Here is a 20,841-nt window from a genome sequence, read left to right as displayed (position 1 = left end):
AAAGGTGGAGGGCAAAAAGCCTGCAGCACAATAGGGCCCGCCACATTAGTGGGGACCTTAGGAATGTAACCCGGCCTAGGGTGTAAAAATGCTTTCACCATACCAGGTGCAAATTTCAAACATGAAGGAGCCACCGACAGGGCTTGCAGATCTCCAATTCTCTTGATAGAAGAAATAGTGAGAAGAAATAGAGTTTTTAGTGTAAGGAACTTCTCTGAAACCTCTTCAATAGGCTCGAAGGGAGCCAGGGCCAGACCCTCAAGTACAATGGCCAAATCCCAAGCCGGTGCTCTAGAGTGCAATGCAGGCCTAAGCCTCAGTGTACCACGGAGAAAACGAGTAATAAGAGGATCTCTCCCAAGAGAAGAAGCCCCCAAAGGGGAGCGATAAGCAGATATAGCCGCTACGTACACCTTTAAGGTGGAGGGAGATAATCCAGCAGAGAAACGGTCTTGAAGGAAATCGAGAACTGTACCAACCGGGCAGTTAGCAGGATTTAAAAAACGTTCTCCACACCATGTAGAGAACAATTTCCATTTCAATGAATATAGTTTTCTCGTGGAAGGAGCTCTGGATTGAAGGATGGTCTCAACGACCTCAGTCGAGAGACCGGATTCTAAGAGCTGGGCCCCCTCAGAGGCCAAGCCCACAGTTTCCACAACTCCGGGCGAGGGTGAAATATCGTGCCCCCTGCTTGAGATAACAAGTCCCCCCCGACAGGAATCTCCATGGGAGAGCCGTGCAGAAAGGACACTAGGTCCGAGAACCACACTCGGGTCGGCCAGTGCGGGGCTACTAATAATAGATGAGCCCCCTCCCGGCGAACCCTCTCCAGAACTCCCGGAAGCAATGATATCGGGGGGAATGCGTACAGGTGCAGCCTCGGCCACTCCTGTACCATAGCGTCCAGTCCGAGAGGAGCTGGATATGTGAGGGAGAACCAAAGCGGACAATGGGTTGTATCGTAAGATGCGAAAAGATCTATCTGAGCTTGACCATAGTTCTCCCATAGGAGCTCCACCACCTCGGGGTGAAGTCTCCACTCCCCGGGCCTCAGCCCCTGTCTTGACAGGATATCTGCTCCCACATTCAAATACCCTGGAATATAAACTGCCCTGAGTGACAGTAATTTTCCCTGGGCCCATAGGAGGATCTGATGAGCCAGTTTGCATAATAATAGGGACCTCAGACCCTCCTGATGGTTGATGTAAGAGACCACCGATGTGTTGTCTGTGCGGACGAGCACATGATGGCCTCTCAGGTCTGGCAGAAAGTATTTGAGAGCCTGAAATACCGCCATCATCTCTAGTCGGTTTATATGCCACGAAAGCTGATGGTCCTGCCAGACACCTGTCGCCGAGCGGCCACTCATGACCGCCCCCCAGCCTGTGAGGGAAGCATCCGTTGATAGCGTTACGCGTCGACAAGAAGCCCCCAATACTGGGCCTTGGGCGAGGAACCAAGGTTTCTTCCACATGACCAAGGCACGTAGGCATAGCCGCGTGACCTTGATCGTGCGAAACGGATCTCCCCTCGGAGAAAACCCCTTGGTCCTGAGCCACCACTGCAGGGGTCTCATGTGCAGAAGGCCAAAAGTAACTACGTTGGACGCAGCTGGCATGAGACCCACCAGTCTCTGGAACTGTTTCACAGTGAGTGACTGGCCTAGTTTTACCATATTTACGGCTGTGAGAATCGCAGAAATACGAGCTGGAGACAATCGTGCTTGCATAGTTGTCGAATCCCACATCACCCCTAAAAAAGTGGTCCTCTGGGCTGGGAGGAGCACACTCTTCTTGGTGTTTAGCCGCAACCCCAACCTTTTTAAGTGAGACAGAACGACATCTCGATGCCGAACTGCCAACTGCTCGGAACGAGCCAGGATCAACCAGTCGTCGATATAGTTTAATACGCGAATGCCCTGGAGTCTCAGAGGAGCCAGCGCTGCATCCACGCATTTCGTAAAGGTGCGGGGTGATAAACCTAGGCCGAATGGAAGGACCCGATATTGGTATGCTTCGCCCCCGAAAGCAAACCTCAGGAACTTCCTGTGATGAGGATGAATGGATACATGAAAGTAAGCGTCCTTCAAGTCTATTGTGACAAACCAGTCCTCGGACTGAATCTGTGATACAATCTGTTTGAGTGTAAGCATCTTGAACTTGAGTTTCTGAACTCTGCTGTTTAACTGACGCAGATCTAGAATAGGACGCAACCCCCCATCCTTCTTGGGAACGATGAAGTAACGGCTGTAAAACCCTGACTCTCTGCTGGGAGGAGAAACCCTTTCTATAGCCCCTTATTGCAGAAGCGTCAGTACTTCTAGTTCCATGACCCGAGCCTGCCTTGGGGTCCACCACTGTGGGAAGGACCCCTTGAAATCTGGGCGGACGAGAACCGAACTGAATTCTGTAACCCTTTTCTATTATATGCAGGACGCACTGAGAAATATTTGGCAGTAGTTTCCACGCTGCCAGAAATTCTACTAAGGGGACCAGTCTCTCGAGACTGGCCTCGGGATTCGGTTGTACGGACATTTCGGTGCCCTGAAGCGGCGAACCGGCAGGGAACAACCGAACTGACCGTTCTACGATCCTCCTCGGAGAATCGTATGGGGACGCTGACACCTCGGTGCCCTGAAGCGGCGAACCGGCAGGGAACAACCGATGTGGCAGCGCTGCGACTCTCCTCAGAGAATCGCCCCCCAGAGGGTGCCGAGGATGAACGATTTCTCGAAATCGTCCCTCCTCGGAGGGGACCACCCTCAGAAGCCTGACGCCTTGGGCGTCAGGACTTCTTCTTAGCCCAAGCCTTCTTAGAGATGACAGTCCTCAGATCTTGCCTACCCCTAGCTGGCCTGGACTGCGACCGCCACCCAGATTCCCCAGATTGTGGAGGAGCCCGAGTGGCGACGCTCTGTTTTTGATGCACTCTGTGCTGTGAGGAGCTTGTACTCGGATGAGACTGCTCGGATTTAATAATCATTTTTCGCCCAGCAGTCTCGGGGATATTGAAACGTCGAGGAAGAAACCTCTGGAATGCAGCCGATTGTTTTTTCGTTTCTTGAAACCTATCGACGACACAGTTGATAGCGTCGCCGAACAAACTTGAAGGTGACAGTGGCGCGTCCAGAAGAACAGACCTATCTTTATCCTTTATATCAGACAGATTTAACCAAAGATGCCGCTCCGTGGCCACCAGGGCTGCCATAGAACGGCCCACTGATTTGGCCGTCTCCTTGGTGGCCCGGAGAGACAGGTCTGTTGCGCGACGCAATTCTCGAATTGCGTCAGCGCTGACTTCCTCACGTTCATCGATATCCTTCAGCAGATCAGCCTGGTATGCCTGCAGTATAGACATAGTGTGCAGACATGACGCAGTCTGACCTGCTGCCGAATAAGCTTTACCCACCAGCGAAGATGTAGATTTTAATGGCTTGGTGGGTAACGTTGGGGTTTTTAATGATGACGATGACTCGGGAGAGAGATAGCTCGCGAGCGTCTCTTCAGCCCGAGGCACCTTAACATAACCATAATCAGATGCACCCAAAACATTACTGTAACAGGAAGTTTGTGGGTTAAATACTCTGAATGACGCCGGTTTATTCCACGATCTCGAAACCTCATTGTGGAGATCGGGAAAAAACAGGAGTCCCCGACGTGGAGGCTGTGTTTTAGATGGTAAAAATCTTTCATCTAATAAACTTTTTCTAGTAACACTCAAAGAATCATCGGCTGGCCATTCAATATTTAATCTAGCTACAGCACGAGATAAAACCTCCATAAGCTCCTCATCATTATCGGAGGCATGAGCTGGCGAAAACTCAACATCCCCCATATCAACACTGACGACATCCAGATCCTCAGAACTGGATAGCCGCAACAATGGTGCCCCAACCTGGGAAGGAGAAGCCGCAGCGCGGGCTCCTTCCTGGGCAGAGGCACCGGATCCAGCAGGTAAGGGTTGAGAAAGGGCTGGGCCCGTCTCAAGCCCCGCTACTAGATCCATATGCGAACCCCAAGATGAAAGCCTTCGCTGTGCCTCGGCAGCAGCGGGACCCGCACCCCGGGGAGCGCGAACCGAACCGTCCTCCTCAAAGAACGCCCGGCGAGAGCGGAGCGTCCTCACGGACAGCTTCTCGCAATGCTCACAGTCAGCTCCCTCGAGAACTGACTGGGCATGCTCCACTCCCAAACAAGCAACACAAAGCTGATGTGTGTCCCCACCCGTGATGAAACGAGGGCAAGGGACAACACAACGCTTGAATTCTTGTTTCGCCATAATATATATATATATATAGATAGATAATGTGCTTGTGACAGACAACAATAAATAGACAAGGACAGTATACAGAGAGCGCTTGCTGAAGGCAACAGAAGCTGTCGCGGTCTGATTTCTGGTGTGCTTTATAGCTTCCTGGTCTATGACGTCACCGCCGGTGACGTCTCGTTCTTCCATTGGACTGATTATACACGTGCTTCACGACGCAATCACGCAGAGCGTTCCCACCGCGTCTCAACGTAGCGTCTCGTTCCCTCTCAGGGAACCAGGGTTACATACATAACCTGAGACGTTTTGATATTTTATTGCCCCTCATCAGGCCACAACTGGGCAAAATTAAATTATGCTTGTTAAGTACTATACCGAAAAGAAATAACAAATATATACACTCTTTGTAGTGCAAATAAAACAAAAACAATCTTCAGACAATTGGTATACTGTACTTCAAGTATTTTCTTCCTCGAAAAAGTAGAACAGTGTAACAGCATGAGGTGCTTTCAATGTAACTGAAAAGTGCAATGTCTAGCAAAGCTAAGGAATCTAAATATAAACAGGTATTACATAAAGAATAAAAAATAGCCTACATCTCCACAAAAAAAAAAAAATCTCAACCTCACCCAATCGTCAGCATTTATGCGCTTGTCTCGTGCACTGCCCACTAACCAAGGAAGAACAGTAAAAAAAAGTATTTGCCTCTCGGCTCACGCCGGTTTTGCTGGTTTCCCACTGCACGAGTTAGCAGCGCGTATTTTGTTCGGCACCCATGTCAACAGATTAGTTCAAAGGCAGCGGCAGCACGAGCGCGTAGCTGAGCAGAAGCAGCAGTGCCGCGATCGCTTCAAGCCGAAACCGGCATCAGAGATCTAGTTGGTCTGATGAAGAAAACAGCTTAAATTATAGTTACGCGCTTCGTTTTTGGCAGTAAAGGTAATGGCGTTATTCAGATGGGAAGAGTAATCAATTAGATTACTCGTTACTGAAAAAAGTAACGCCGTTAGTAACAACGTTATTTATAACGCCATCACTGGTCATTATATTGGATCTGTGCATTCGGTCTTAAAGTGACAGCAGCCTGTACACAGGTGTGCTGCTGTTTGCCATTGCAATCAAACAACAAAAGACAAAGAGAATCACTCACTGCTCTTGACCCGATAGCTTTACTATTCCCCCATACATCTGTAAAGCTGAGTAGTGCTCTGGACAAGTGGGCTCGTTGATTCGACTGGCAATCTTGGGATCATAGTTGGCAGTGGATTACTAAATCTCCATAAGTAGAAGTACAAGTAATATTTAAAGAAAAAGCTCCTTTAAGAAATTAAATCAAGGTAAAAAGATAACTAAACTACACACCAATAGAAAAGCAAATAATATAACCTTTAAAAGAGAAAGGTGGTGAGAGAGGGAGAAAGGTGAGAATGATAATTATGTGAAAGGATCACAGTTCCGCTATTTTTAATATAGGAAAATGTAAAACGATAGTTACATAATGTGTACACTTATTTATTGTCTATTATGTGCATTTGAAAACTCGACAATCTTGCCAAATTTTTTATGAGAATCATGTAATTCCTTTGCCGAAAAGAAGAGAAAGCTTTAAAGAGATTCGACCTGAATAAAAAATCTGTCATTTACTCACTCTTATGTTGTTTCAAACCTGAATGAATTTCTTTATTCTGTTGAACATAAAAGATGATATTTTGAACAATGTTGGTAACCAAACAGCCCTTTGACTTCCATAGTATGAAAAAGTAAATGGGGTCCTGTTCATTTCTTAGAGACAAAACATGTAATATTATTCATATTACATGTGCGGTGCTACTAAATCTGGTGCTGGTGCTACAATCTGTAGAACTTGCTGTGTGAGTGTGTTACGTCCAAGTATGTATTGTTTTGTTTTCTTTCTTTAAAGGGGTGGTAAAACACGATTTCACTTTTCTAACTTTAGCTATTGTGAAATGTTGCTGTTTGAGCATAAACAACATCTGCAAAGTTACAGCGCTCAAAGTTCAAAGCAAAGGGAGATATTTGCTTTTAAAAAACTCAATTTCTAAGGACTACAGCAAACAGCCGGTTTTGGACTACAAGACATTCCTCGGGAGTTGCCGACGTCAGCATATCCCATTATTTACATAAACCCCTCCTCCGAGAATACTTAATAAGCGGGGCGAGGCCATTTTATATTGCTGTTTTGGAGATGAGTTGTCGCAATGCCGTCGAAACGCTGCTGTTATTTTCATCCCGGTTGCAGGTCCACTTTTTTCAGCCTTCCTAGGGACGAGGGAGTTAGGGATCAATGGTTAAAATTAATTTTTAACTCGGCCCCTCATAATTATGACCCAAATCTGGCTCTCTGTGCTGCACATGTTACGGAGGAAAGCTTTCACAATCTTCGCGAGCTCAATGCAGGATTCGCACATCGGCTTGTTCTGAAAGATGGAGCAGTTCCAAATTTAAAAACAGAAGCTTTTGTTTACGGGCCACAACCTGTAAGTATGATTTATTTTTCGTGATGTGTTTTCCTGTAATAGTTTGTATTGTTAATTGTACGTTGTAGCAAGGAAGTAAACAAATGACAACACTGTTTGGCTCTGCTGGTTTGTTAAATGCTCATTCATACTGAACGTTGTCCGACAAACACCTAACGTTACAAACTTTTTTTAAATCTCAACAGCGAACTTGGAATTAGTGTAAATTATTCTTTGATTAGTTTTTACTTTAGAATTCTGTTGATTGTTCCCTGGTAATTGGTGATTCGATCACACAGAACGTGAAAATAGGGACACCAGCCAACATAGTCACATGTTTGCCGGGAGCCAGAGCACCTGACTTCAAAGCAAATTTAAAAGTGCTGGCTAATGCTAATCGTAAATTCTCTAAGATTGTTATTCAGGTCGGCACTAATTATGTTCAACTCCGCCAGTCGGAGATCACCAAAATTAATATTAAAGAGGTGTTTGAACTCGCAAGTACGATGTCAGGCACTGTAATTTGCTCTGGCCCCCTTCCTGTTCGAAGGAGTGATGAGATAGTTAGCAGATTGTCATCACTCAATGGCTGGCTGTCTAAGTGGTGTCCGCAAAATAATATAGAATTCATAGACAATTGGAAATGTTTTTGGGGCAAACCTGACCTGTTGAAAAGAGATGGTATTCATCCCTCCTGGGATGGTGCTGCTCTTCTCTCTAGTAATTTGGCTCATAGTCTTAGAGACAAAACATGACAATCTGGGGCTCAGGTCAGGAAGTAGACAGACTGGCTAAACCGACCGTCTGCTAGCGGCCTCGCGTCACCAAGGTCAGATAAATCCCATCACATAGAGCCTCTTTCACCTAGATATCATCATATAGAGACTGTGTCTGTTCCCCGAATTTGGAAATCCAAAAAACTTCCAAACCGATCTAAGGTTAGAAATGTAATTGATATTCAACAAATAAAAAATAGATATAATACAGATGAACAAACGATTAAGTTTGGGTTGCTGAATATCCGATCCCTTACTTCAAAAGCGCTCATAGTTAATGATATGATTTCAGATTATAACCTAGATGTGCTGTGTATGACAGAAACCTGGCTAAAACCAAACGACTACATTACTTTAAATGTCCACCCCCCATGATTACTGTTATAAACATGAACCTCGCCTGAAAGGCAAAGGGGAAGGTGTTGCTGTAATTTATAGTAATATTTTCAAAACCACTAAAAAATCTAGTTTTAAATATACTTCTTTTGAAGTGTTGGTGCTTAATGTAAACAATATATAATGTAAACGATAAATCAAGTTTGAGAATTCTGCTGGCAACTGTATACAGGCCACCGGGGCACCATAAAGATTTTATCAAAGTATTTGCTGACTTTCTATCAGAATTAGTATTGACTGCAGATAAAGTCCTAATTGTTGGTGATTTTAATATACATGTAGATAATGGAAAAGATGCAATGGGATTGACATTTAAAGACATTCTTAACTCTATTGGAGTTAGACAACACGTGTCAGGACCTACTCATTGTCGTAATCATACTCTAGATCTAATATTATCACATGGAATCAATGTTGATGCTGTTGAAATTCTGCAGCAGAGCGACTACATCTCAGATCATTATCTAGTCTCATGTAAATTACATTTAGCCAAGGCTGCAAAGCCAACTCCGTGTTACAAGTATGTTAGACCTATCACTTCTGCCACGAAAGATTGCTTTATCAATAATCTTCCTAATCAGTTTCATCATCACAGCATCCCACATAGCTTAGAAGAACTTGATTTTGCAACAGAAACTTTTAACTCTCTCCTTTCCAGCACTTTAGACACTGTTGCTCCGTTGCGCTTAAAGAAGATTAAAGAAAATAGTCCAACGCCGTTGTACAACGAGCACACCCGGGCCCTTAAGAGAGCAGCCAGAAAAATGGAGCGCAACTGGAAGAAAACAAAACTAGAGGTATTTCGGATTTCATGGAAGGTGAGCTCGATTGCTTACAAAGAGGCTTTAAAAGCTGCTAGATCTGCTTATTTTTCAACCCTATTAGAAGAAAATAAACATAATCCTAGGTATTTGAAAAAGTGGCTACACTAACGAAAAAGAAAGCTTCAAGCCCAGAAGTTTCCAAGAAACACAGCAGCAATGACTTTATGAACTTCTTCACTTATAAGATTGATAATATTAGGGACAAAATTATAACTATGCAAACGTCTACTACAGCATCGCATCAGGGAGTGCATTATAGTCTCCCTGAGGTAAAATTTGATTCATTCATTGCCATAGGAGAGGAAGAATTTTGCAAACTCGTTAATTCATCTAAATCGACAACATGTATGTTAGACCCTATACCGACTAAACTATTGAGAAAGATGCTTCCAGAAGTCATAGATCCTCTTCTTAACATCATTAATTCGTCTTTGTCTCTAGGATACGTACCAAAAACCTTTAAGCTTACTATGATTAAACCACTTGTTAAAAAAACGCAACTTGATCCTACAGAATTAGTCAATTACAGGCCGATCTCAAATCTACCTTTTATATCAAAGATATTAGAAAAAGCAGTATCCTCACAACTGTGTTCCTTTCTTGAAGGAAATGATATCTGCAAGGATTTCCAGTCAGGATTTAGACCGCACCATAGCACTGAGACAGCTCTCATTAGAGTCACAAATGATTTGCTCTTATCATCCGATCGTGGTTGTATCTCTCTATTAGTGTTACTTGATCTTAGTGCTGCATTTGACACCATTGACCACAACATTCTCTTAAATAGACTAAAAAACTATGTTGGCATTAGTGGAATTGCATTAGCATGGTTTAAATCATATTTATCTGACCACTATCAGTTTGTAGCAGTAAATGAAGAGATGTCTTATCGATCACAAGTTCAGTATGGCGTACCACAAGGCTCAGTACTAGGACCGCTGCTGTTCACTCTGCACATGCTACCTTAAGGAGATATCATTAGGAAACATGGAATTAGCTTTCACTGTTATGCTGATGATACTCAGCTCTATATTTCTTCCAAACCTAACGAAAATTCACAAAATTATCGGAATGCATAGTTGATATAAAAAATTTGATGACTAGTATTTCCTACTACTAAATTCTGAAAAAACAGAGATTCTAATTATCGGACAAAAAACTTCCACACGTAATAACCTAGAATACTGTTTAACACTTGATGGGTGCTCTGTTAAGTCTTCGTCGTCAGTTAGGAACCTGGGTGTGCTCTTTGATACCAATCTTTCATTTGAAAGTCAAGTGTCTAGTGTCTGTAAAACCGCATTTTTCCATCTTAAAAATATATCTAAATTACGTCATATGCTCTCATTGACAAATGCGGAACAACTAGTTCATGCGTTCATGACATCAAGGGTAGATTATTGTAATGCTCTACTGGGTGGTTGCCCTGCACGCACAAACTACAGCTAGTTCAAAACGCAGCCGCTAGAGTTCTTACCAGAACCAGGAAGTACGACCATATTAGCCCGGTTCTGTCAACACTGCATTGGCTCCCTATTAAACATCGTATAAATTTTAAAATATTGCTGATTACTTACAAAGCACTAAATGGTTTAGCTCCCCAGTACTTGAGCGAGCTCTTAACGCATTATAGTCCTTCACGTCTATTGCGATATCAAAGTTCTGGCCAGTTGATAATACCTAGAATATCTAAATCGACTGCTGGCGGTAGATCATTTTCCTATTTAGCACCCAAACTTTGGAACAATCTTCCTAACATTGTCCGGGAAGCAGACACAGTCTGTCAGTTCAAAGCTAGACTAAAAACACATTAACCTTGACCTAGCATTCACATAACACTCTACAGACTTCTATAATTCAATATTAGGCTGCTTAGATTAGGTCAGCCGAAACTGGGAACACTTCCCTTAAATCCTGATGTACTCGTTACATCATAAAAAGAATGGCATCTACGCTAATTTTAGTGTCTTTGTTTATCCCAAGGTTTTCCCGCAGCCTGCCGGATCCAGGCCGTTTCCAGATCTGACGAAGGACTTTCGCCTGGACCCGATGAAAATGCAGTGCTGAAGTGCCAACTAGCCTCTCCCTATGGAGGATCCCTATACCACTCTACAGATAAAGCGTTGTGTATTTTTTTGGTTCGCGTACCTACCCGAAGTGATAAGATAAAATAAAATTCTGCATCAAAATTTATAGACAAGACAAGTAGTTTGTTTAGGCATGATTTGTAAGGAATTACAAACCTGCACACATATATTCAAACGCACATAACTATAGAATCAATTCTTAATGCGCATGTGAACGCCATCAGCGTCTATCACAGGTTCGCGTTTAAAGTCTGTTTAGAGAGAACGGTGTCGTCTTAGCGGACCCTAATTTAATAACAAACTATCATTTAGACGGAAGTGAATCAATCAAAACTAACTTTAGCTGAATTTTTTTTTCAAGAACCACTATAAAACTAAACCAATCTCTGTTACCTTACATTATATGTTTATCTCTGTAAAGCTGCTTTGAAACAATCTACATTGTTAAAAGCGCTATATAAATGAGGATGACTTGACTAATAGCTTAGAGCTGCGTCACATGTAGGCTCATTATTGGCCGACGCTGGTCATGTGGGTGATGCGTGTGACGTACAGCAACAGAAGCTCTACGCTTTTACACTAGTTAACTGACTCGAGGACCACAGAGGAGGAAATGAATAGTTGAAATAAAGTCGTTATTTTGTTTTTTTTTGCGCACAAAAAGTATTCTCGTCGTTTGATAAACTTAAGATTGAGCCACTGTAGTCACTTGGACTATTTTAACGATGTCTGTAATAACTTTTCGGGGTCTGCAATTTCAATCCCTCAAGAAGCCTATGGAAGAGTATGGAGGAGTGATCCACCTCTCAGATTTCATCAAAAATATCTTAATTCGTGTTCCGAAGATGAACGAAGGTCTTACGGGGTTGGAACAACATGAGGTTGAGTAAATACTGACAGAATTTTCATTTTTGGGTGAACTAACCCTTTAACAGCTGTTCTTGAACAGGTTCGGCTCAATCATCTTCACTAACGTTTCATTGTCACCCAATCCAGAGGCACACAGTGCCACAACCCCTCACCACCACTGCCCTCCTCTGCCCCCGCCGTCAACTGCTGTTCTACTGACGGGCCAGCTCATCTACCCACCCCACTATCCCTGTGTTATGTCTTCTAGGGTCTAAATTAAGTCTAAGTGCATTAAAAGAAGTGTGGCGCAGGAGGTAGAACTTATTCAGAACCACCTCTAGCATCACCCATTTCCCTACCTATTGATTAATTGTGTGATTAAGTGTATGATATGAGATGCATTAAAAAGCAGTGGGGGGTAGCAGTGCAGGACTCTTCAGGCCCACCACACAGCACACCTTAATTCTAAAATAGGAATGTGTATGTTGGCCATCTAACACGAGGAGCATTAAAAAGTGAGGTGCACAGAGTAGAGCTGGCCCAAGCAATTGCAGCGGAGGAGGAGGTCCGTGGAGGCGTGCCGAAAGGGGAGGCATGTTCTACCTCAGAGAAAATATGTTGCAGGTGAGTAATACCTTTATTTTTCCAGGAATTGAAATTAAGTGTTTTATTATTACAAGTGAAATCAGGGTTATTCCAAATTTGGGTGAGTTTCCGATGTGAGAGCTTTGTGTAAGTAATATTGTGCAATTTCCACCAGGCTGTCAGACTTGAACTAATTGTGGGTGATTTAAAACAGGAGTGTTTTTTAATTGTCTGGGTAAAAAAAGGCAGATCTGCGATCTGAAAGTTGTCACACATATTTTGTTCCAAGTCTAGCCAGGTGATATCGGATTGGTTGGGGTGAGTCCATCTGTGTACATATTGCAGATGATTTGCCAAACAGTATAAAGTAAAATTTGGTGCTTCTAATCCTCCTAGGCTCTTTGGTTTCTGAAGGGTGGATAATTTTATTCTAGGAGTCTTATTTTTCCAATAGAATTTTGTAATTGCTGAATCTAGGGATTTAAACCACGCGGTGGTTGGTTGTATTGGGGTCATTGAAAGTAGATAGATTACTTTGGGTAATATTGTCATTTTAATTGTGGCTATCCTGCCCATGATGGAAAGTGGTAAGTTTGCCCAACGATGGAGGTCTTCCTGAATTGTTTTTAGAAGTGGGGTGAAATTTAGTGTAAATAGATCTCACAGCCTGGGGGAAACTCTTACACCCAAGTAGGTGAAACTATCCGTGCATAAATTCAGATATAAATATAATTTAAAAATAAATAAAAATAAATTTTCAAATATTGCACCTGTCAATACAGAACAAAATATTCTGTAGTCTATTTTGCTGCCAATACTGCTGACAGTGTCTTTATCAGTAGGCTTTATATTTATGCTTAACATGAAGTAGGCTATACATGAATATCAGATGATGTCACCAACGTCTCCTCACTGACGTCACTCAATTCGAAAACTTGTCTTCCGCCATCTTGAGTACCTGATTCGGCAAGATCGATACGTCAGTCTCAAAGGAACTAGAGCTTGTTCTCTGGCCGAGTCCGAACTTGCGGGCCGATATTTCCCGTCACTATCCTCGGGCCGGGCCCTTGATCTAGAGATGTGCACTCCCAATGCAAAAGAGTGCGGCGCGGGACTAGATTTGATTGCCGAGTGCGAGCGGCAATGCACTCTCTGTGTGTGTGCGCATTGCAGGGAGATTAAAACGATTCGCGGGACTCCAGCAAACTAGAAATATCTATGAATCAAACATATAAAAACGAATACATTTTTGCAGAAAAGCAACAAGAACTAAAACAAAATAGAAACGATTTACAGGCCAGAGTTTCCTTTTAAAAAACCGTTTGCAGCGTTGAGCGATGTAGCCAATCACAGACATACGTTTTGATTTCTCCAACGCAAAGGCCCATCAGAAGCATTTAAGATAGACTCCCCTCACTGCTCAAAACCTCTATGCTCAAAATGGACTTTTTGTTCAGATTTCTGTATGCTGACAAATCCTCTAATTGTAACAAACAAAGTGTATATATTATGAAAGATTCATTGTGCAGTCAGCTTAATTGATATTAACAGAGATGTGAGATCGCGATTAACTGATGTCAGCTTTTTAGGAATTATTAAGGGAGCGCACTTTGCGCGCATTCAGTCAAAATCCTTCAATCATATGCCCAACCATGCACGCAGCTGCTTGCTTTTATGTTATAACAGTGGTTTGTGTGTGCAAACTCTCTGTGCAGTGTTCATGTTGTCTGTGGTGAGTGGATGTAAATGATAATGAGGTTATGCTAGCTTAGGGGTGTGCGATATCACGATTTATGATCGTGGATTAAAATATATCCACCATCTGCTTTTGAAGAAATGTCGTAGTATTGTGCATTCTATCAGTTGCAGTTCTGGCGCCTCCGTCTCAGCATAGGCTACAACGCGACGTATATTCACATCAAATGTTAACGCAAAGGAACGGGACAATGCAGTTCAAATAAGTTCATTATTTGCATGTTCTAACAAGTCATTCACGTGTTGATGCGCGGTTCTAACGAGCGCTTTTCTGAGCGCGTACACCCGAAGCACACGCGCACTAAGCCTGTCTAACAACAGCGACAGGTTACTGAACGAAGTTATCTTTCTAGTCTTATTGCGCAAATACTGTCAAATACACACAGGGTTTACATAAACAAAGTTGGTTATGTATAAAGTGAAACAAACAGAGAAAATCTGCTTCCTAGCTAATGCCGTCAGTATTGTAGACCGTACTCGGCAGGTACTCAAGATGGCGGCAGTCAACTGGAAAAAGAGCGGATGACTTAAGAGGTCATGTGACAGATATTCATGTATATAGGGCTTCCACAACTCTCTCCCATATGTCGAACAAGGGTGATCCATGTCAGCAATGCCGCATCAGACACGTTTCTGGTTTCTGGTGTGCAAAGACACAGAAAACGCCACGCAGCTGACACGCAACAGAAACGCCATGCTCACGCCACGCAGCCATTGTGTCACCGGCCTAATACACCAACGCACAAACTAGGCTACCGGTTAAGGTACGGGGCGTGACATTTCCGGAGAACGTGCACTAGTCGGTTAGCGAATCACAACACACTGGGCCAGCTAACCAATCTGAGCCCATTGCGTAGTTTTGAGGGACTGGCTTCATAGAACCAGGAAACCATCAGACCGTTTTTACAAGGAGGGGCAGAGCAGTGTAGAATAAAGGTAAAATATATGAAAAATAATGCAATTTTTAAAAAACGAAGCATGAACACATGTTACAGTGCACCCCACAAAAACAATCAAGCCTTCGAAAAAATGCGTTTTACCACCCCTTTAATCATTTATTTATTTTCCCCTTTCTCCCTGTTTCTCTCTACTTCCCATAAGCAGGAACGAATTGCAACCACCTGACGCCAATGATCTGTTGAGGAGAGGAAGCTCTGGGGTCAAAAGCAGCACAGTTATTTGATCAGTTCTTTGTTTGTAAACTTTTGTTGTATTGTTCTTTACCTTAACAAATTTATATTCTTGTTTCTTTGGGATTAGTAGTAGATTAGATTAGTAGAGAGGTGGGTGCCATTTCCTTTTGATTTAGTTTTCTCTTGTTTTAGCTGACAACTGTTAGTGATTATTTATTTTAATTGGATGTAATTGATTGTGACAAGAAATAAAAAATATGCTGATGTACATGAACTCAAGTCACTTTTTTGGAATGTATTAAATTCAACAGCATTAATGTAAAATAAAAAAAAGTGTAAAATAAATTAAAAATAAGTTGCATTAAGGGTATTGTACTGTAAAATGAAACTGCGGTAAGGGCATCATACTGTAAAATTAAATTGCAGTAAGGACATCTTACTGTAAAATGAAATTGCAGTAAGGAAATCATACTGTAAAATTAAATTGCAGTAAGGGCATCATAAAACCGTAAAACACATTTACAGGTAAGCTACTGTAAAGGGGAACTTACAGTAACTTACTGGCAATAGTACTGCCAGTAAGTTACCGCAAAAATACAATAAAATGTCTAACAGTGTAGATACACCTTTAAATGTGTTTAATAATTGTTGATTTTCAAAGTACTAAACTGAGAGGTCACTATCTAAAACATTCTACAGTTTTTTTTAACCTGAGGACAAATGTTTTTATAAGGTTGTGTGTGAACTGTTAAATTCTGGATGCACCACATATGCCGATTCCAACACAATGTATCTTTAAAGGGGTGGTTGATTGCGATTTCACTTTTTTCAATTTAAATAATGTTGCTGTTGGTGCATGAACAGTATCTGCAAAGTTGCTGCACTGAAAGTTCAATGTAAGCAGAGATATCATCTTTTAAAAATCAGGAAGTTTAGTGCCTACAAAAACGACTCGAATGGGAATACAACAAGATACTCCCGGGTTTTATACGTAACTAACCCATAACCAACCCTCCCTCCGGAATATTCAAAAAAGGGGGCATATTTCTGCTGCTTTGTCGAAGAGGAAGAGTTATAGTGGAGAGCAGTAGCCATGCCGTCGAAAGTGTGTTATTTTCACCCAGCTGTCTGGTCTTCTGTGTTCGGGCTTCCTACGGATGCTGTAGTTCGTCAACAATGGCTTCAATTTATGTTTGATTATGTTCCTGAAAATTACAATCGTAATTTAGCTCTCTGTGCTGCGCATTTTACGGAAGACAGCTTCCAGAATCTCCACGAATTCAATGTCGGATTCAACAACAAACTGTTACTAAAACATGAAGCAGTTCCAACTTTAAAACCAGAGGTAGCAGTTGTTGGGCCACAACCTGTAAGTAAGACTTAATTTTAAATGTATTTGCATGTATAATTTCAGAGGTAATGTTTTAGTTTTATCAAGGACATAAACAAATGCCAGCGCTGGCTTTAGTAGCCACTTAGTTATGCTATTTCGTGTGTCTGTGACAAACGCTTACAAACATTTTGGACCTGAATTTGTAATTATGTACTAATTTTGTAAATGTATTTTCCATGTATACTTTATGACGTAATTTTTCGATTTGATCAAGAACGTAAACCAATGCCAACGCTGTTTGTTTATAGTAGCCAGTTAGTTCGATGCTATTTTGTGTGTCAAGTCAAGTCATCCTCATTTATATAGCGCTTTTAACAATGTAGATTGTTTCAAAGCAGCTTTACAGAGAAAAACATATAATTTAAGGTAACAGAGATTGGTTTGGTTTTATAGTGGTTCTTGAAAAATGTTTTTTCCAGCTAAAGTTAGTTTTGATTCATTCACTTCCTTCTAAATGATCATTTGTTATTAAATTAGGGGCCGCTAAGACGACACCGTTCTCTCTATACAGACTTTAAACGTGAACCTGTGATAGACGCTGATGGCGTTCACAAGCGCATTAAGAATTGATTCTATAGTTATGTGCGTTTGAATATATGTGTGAGCAGGTTTGTAATTCCTTACAAACCATGCCTAAACAAACTACTTGTCTTGTATATACATTTTGATGCAGAATTTTATTTTATCTTATCACTTTGGGCAGGTACGCGAACCGAAAAATTCCACAACGCTTTATCTGTAGAGTGGTATAGGGATCCTCCATAGGGAGAGGCTAGTTGGCACTTCAGCACTGCACTGCATGCTGGGTCAAAGAGATGTGTTTTTAGTCTAGCTTTGAACAGACAGACTGTGTCATTTTCCCGGACAATGTTAGGAAGATTGTTCCAAAGTTTTGGTGCTAAATAGGAAAAGGATCTACCGCCAGCAGTCGATTTAGATATTCTAGGTATAATCAACTGGCCAGAACTTTGAGATCGCAATAGACGTGAAGGACTATAATGCGTTAAAAGCTCGCTCAAGTACTGGGGAGCTAAACCATTTAGTGCTTTGTAAGTAATCAGCAATATTTTAGAATTTATACGATGTTTAATAGGGAGCGAATGCAGTGTTGACAGAAACGGGCTAATATGGCCGTACTTCCTGGTTCTGGTAAGAACTCTAGCGGCTGCGTTTTGAACTAGCTGTAGTTTGTTTATTAAGCCTGCAGGGCAACCACCCAGTAGAGCATTACAATAATCTACCCTTGATGTCATGAACGCATGAACTAGTTGTTCCGCATTTGTCAGTGAGAGCATATGACGTAATTTAGATATATTTTTAAGATGGAAAAATGTGGTTTTGAAGACAATAGACACGTGACTTTCAAATGAAAGATTGGTATCAAAGAGCACGCCCAGGTTCCTAACTGACGACGAAGACTTAACAGAGCAGCCATCAAGTTTTAGACGGTATTCTAGGTTATTACGTGTGGAAGTTTTTTGTCGAATAATTAGAATCTCTGTTTTTTCAGAATTTAGTAGTAGGAAATTACTAGTCATCCAATTTTTCATATCAACTATGCATTCCGATAATTTTGGGAATAGGTGAGTTTCGTTAGGTTTGGAAGAAATATAGAGCTGAGTATCATCAGCATAACAGTGAAAGCTAATTCCATGTTTCCTAATGATATCTACTAAAGGTAGCATGTACAGAGTGAACAGCAGCGGTCCTAGTACTGAGCCTTGTGGTACGCCATACTGAACTTGTGATCGATAAGACATCTCTTCATTTACTGCTACAAACTGATAGCGGTCAGATAAATATGATTTAAACCATGCTAATGCAATTCCACTAATGCCAAAATAGTTTTCTTGTCCATTTAAGAGAATGTTGTTGTCAATGGTGTCAAATGCAGCACTAAGATCAAGTAACACTAATAGAGAGATACAACCACGATCGGATGATAAGAGCAAATCATTTGTGACTCTAATGAGAGCTGTCTCAGTGCTATGGTGCGGTCTAAATCCTGACTGGAAATCCTCGCAGATACCATTTCTTTCAAGAAAGGAACACAGTTGTGAGGATACTGCCTTTTCTAGTATCTTTGACAGAAAAGGTAGATTTGAGATCGGCCTGTAATTGACTAATTCTGTAGGATCAAGTTGCGTTTTTTTAACAAGCGGTTTAATCATAGCCAGCTTAAAGGTTTTTGTTACGTATCCTAGAGACAAAGACGAATTAATGATGTTAAGAACAGGATCTATGACTTCTCGAAGCATCTCTTTCAATAGTTTAGTCTGTATAGGGTCTAACATACATGTTGTCGATATAGATGAATTAACGAGTTTGCAAAATTCTTCCTCTCCTATGGCAACAAATGAAGCAAATTTGACCTCAGGGAGACTATAATGCACTCCCTGATGCGATGCTGTAGTAGACGTTTGCATAGTTATAATTTTGTCCCTAATATTATCAATCTTATAAGTGAAGAAGTTCATAAAGTCACTACTGCTGTGTTTCTTGGAAACTTCTGGGCTTGAAGCTTTCTTTTTCGTTAGTGTAGCCACTTTTTCAAATAAATACCTTGGATTATGTTTATTTTCTTTTAATAGGGTTGAAAAATAAGCAGATCTAGCAGCTTTTAAAGCCTCTCTGTAAGCAATCGAGCTCTCCTTCCATGAAATCCGAAATACCTCTAGTTTTGTTTTCTTCCAGTTGCGCTCCATTTTTCTGGCTGCTCTCTTAAGGGCCCGGGTGTGCTCGTTGTACCACGGCGTTGGACTATTTTCTTTAATCTTCTTTAAGCGCAATGGAGCAACTGTGTCTAAAGTGCTGGAAAGGAGAGAGTTAAAAGTTGCTGTTGCAATATCAAGTTCTTCTAAGCTATCTGGGATGCTGAGACGATGAAACTGATTAGGAAGATTATTGATAAAGCAATCTTTAGTGGCAGAAGTGATAGGTCTAACATACTTGTAACACGGAGTTGGCTTTGCAGCCTTGGTTAAATGTAATTTAAATGAGACTAGATATTGATCTGAGATGTCGTCGCTCTGCTGCAGAATTTCAACAGCATCAACATTGATTCCATATGATAATATTAGATCTAGAGTACGATTACGACAATGAGTAGGTCCTGACACGTGTTGTCTAACTCCAATAGAGTTAAGAATGCCTTTAAATGCCAATCCCATTGCATCTTTTCCATTATCTACATGTATATTAAAATCACCAACAATTAGGACTTTATCTGCAGTCAATACTAATTCTGATAGAAAGTCAGCAAATACTTTGATAAAATCTTTATGGTGCCCTGGTGGCCTGTATACAGTTGCCAGCAGAATTCTCAAACTTGATTTATCGTTTACATTATATATTTTTTACATTAAGCACCAACACTTCAAAAGAAGTATATTTAAAACTAGATTTTTTATTGGTTTTGAAAATATTACTATAAATTACAGCAACAGCTCCCCCTTTGCCTTTCAGGCGAGGTTCATGTTTATAACAGTAATCATGGGGGGTGGACTCATTTAAAGTAATGTAATCGTCTGGTTTAAGCCAGGTTTCTGTCATACACAGCACATCTAGGTTATAATCTGAAATCATATCATAAACTATGAGCGCTTTTGAAGTAAGGGATCGAATATTCAGCAACCCAAGCTCTATCGTTTGCTCATCTGTATTATATCTATTTTTTATTTGTTGAATATCAATTACATTTTTAACCTCAGATCGGTTTGGACGTTTTTTGGATTTCCAAATTCGGGGAACAGACACAGTCTCTATATGGTGATATCTAGGTGAAAGAGGCTCTATGTGATGGGATTTATCTGACCTTGGTGACGCGAGGCCGCTAGCAGACGGTCGGTTTAGCCAGTTTGTCTGCTTCCTGACCTGAGCCCCAGATTGTCATGTTTTGTCTCTAAGGGTGTACTCACACTAGGCACGGTTGCCATGAACCGTGCCCGAGTACGATACGAAATTTTCACGTAATCGTGCTGCTCGTATGAGGAGGTTTGCAAGGTACCAGCTGAAGTGCAGCAAGGACTTTGCAGCTTTGATTACGGACTACAGTTCCCGTACATCACGCGTCCTGTTCCGTGCTCCAGCACGGTTAGCGCTCACACTGCATGCGAACCGCGCCCGAGTCCAACTGAACCGTGCTCTGGCCCACCTCTTCCAAGCGGGCCAGGGCCGGCCAATCGAGCCGCGCCCGGGCGCGGTTCGGAGCACTCACACTAGTCAAACGAACCGCGCTTTGGTGGTCAAACGCACTCGGGCACGGTTCAAACTGGCTAGTGTGAGTACACCCTAAGAC

The sequence above is a fragment of the Siphateles boraxobius genome, unplaced genomic scaffold (genome assembly GCF_051911475.1).
Source record: "Siphateles boraxobius isolate OS27281-9 unplaced genomic scaffold, OSU_SipBor_1 19, whole genome shotgun sequence".
In the NCBI taxonomy this organism is placed as follows: Eukaryota; Metazoa; Chordata; class Actinopteri; order Cypriniformes; family Leuciscidae; genus Siphateles; species Siphateles boraxobius.
The sequence above is the reverse complement of the archived record's forward strand: the minus strand, read 5'-3'. Positions refer to the sequence as shown.